We start from the raw sequence: 1,486 nt of genomic DNA, 5'->3' as shown, positions 1-1,486 counted from the left end.
ATACAGACAGGGAAAACATTCACACACATAAAATAATCTAAAAAGAACTTTGAAAACTATTTCTCTAGATTTTTTTTTTTTTTTGGTTTTTCCAAGACAGAGTTTCTCTGTTTAGCTCTGGCTGTCCTGAAACTCACTATGTAGACCAGGCTGGCTTCAAACTCAGAAACCTGCCTGCCTCTGCCTCCCGAGTGCTGGGATTAAAGGCGTGCACCTCTACTGCCCGGCTAGACATGTTTTAAAATGCTTATCTGTTATTAGCATATCTTATTTGTTATCACTCAAAATCTTTTGTTTGTACATTTTTCCACATTGAGTTGTTTTCTTGTTCCATTTAAGAATCCATTAGATTTGAATTCATCTTCAGTTTATTATTAATTTGTTTGTGTGTGTGTGGGGGGGGGGGGGATGCCAGCCTGTGGCGGTCAGGGGAGACCTCTGTGGAGTTGTTTTTCTTCCACCTTTAACTGGGTTCCAGGATTAAACTCAGGTTGTCAGACTTGAGTGACAAGTTCCTTTACCAGCATCTTGATAGCCTTGCTTTGTTTTGTTTGTTTGCTTTGTTGACAAGTCTTTTGTCAAATTTCTGGTTTGCAAACATTTTCTCTCAGTGTACGACTTCAGTCTTTTGAAGGAAGTTTTTATTATTAAAGTATGACTTTTTTTCCTCTCTCTTTGCAACATGTCTTTTATAGCATACCTGAGAAATCTCTCCCTGGATAGGTCAGATTTTTTTTTTCTTTCTTTTCTTCTGTTATAATTTTAGGCCTTTCCATTTACACCATGATCTATTTTGAGGTGTACGTATGTATTTTAATATGGTGCAAAGAATAAATCAATTTAGTGGGAACAGGGAGAATCAGTGTTTCGTGCACCCTTGGAGGAAAAGGCTAGACTTAAGGAAGCAGGAAAAATCTGAAAGGCCATTATATTGTGCCAAGAGAAGCAATGAACTGTCTTCCCAACTTGGATAAAGTTACCAGTGAATTTAGGAAGAGCATCTTCAGTCTAAACTTTTCGCTTCCTGGAGCTGGGTGTAACCAATCTTTAAGAATCTCTCCAACAACCGCGGAGAGGTTTAAAGCACTTTCCTTTTTGTTATGCGCTTCCCGTCATAGAACTACTTTCTTTTTAAAAATTATCCTTTGGTTAGCATACTAAGTGATGGGCTTCATTATGGCATTTTTCATCCGTATATGTCATCACATTCGTACTTAGTCATCCCTTGAGCACTCTGAAAAGGTCACTCTCCACCGAGGGTGACTAAGGCAGATTCCCTTGAGGCATTCTGGTATCAGATCCCAGGGACAAACCCCTAGAAGGAGTCACAGCCCTCCCCTCCCCCCCCTGGGAACTTAACAACCACACTCAGCAGGGCAAGCCAACCTGTCCCCTCACCAGGGTGACCTCTGGTTAAATTGCGACAGATCTACAGAGCGGGAATTCAAAGCTGAGCAAACGCCGGGTCGGTCAGGGAAGTCCCTGC

Source organism: Mus caroli, unplaced genomic scaffold (assembly GCF_978045245.1).
Source record: "Mus caroli unplaced genomic scaffold, Mus_caroli_1 scaffold_3, whole genome shotgun sequence".
In the NCBI taxonomy this organism is placed as follows: Eukaryota; Metazoa; Chordata; class Mammalia; order Rodentia; family Muridae; genus Mus; species Mus caroli.
This window is presented reverse-complemented; position numbering follows the sequence as displayed.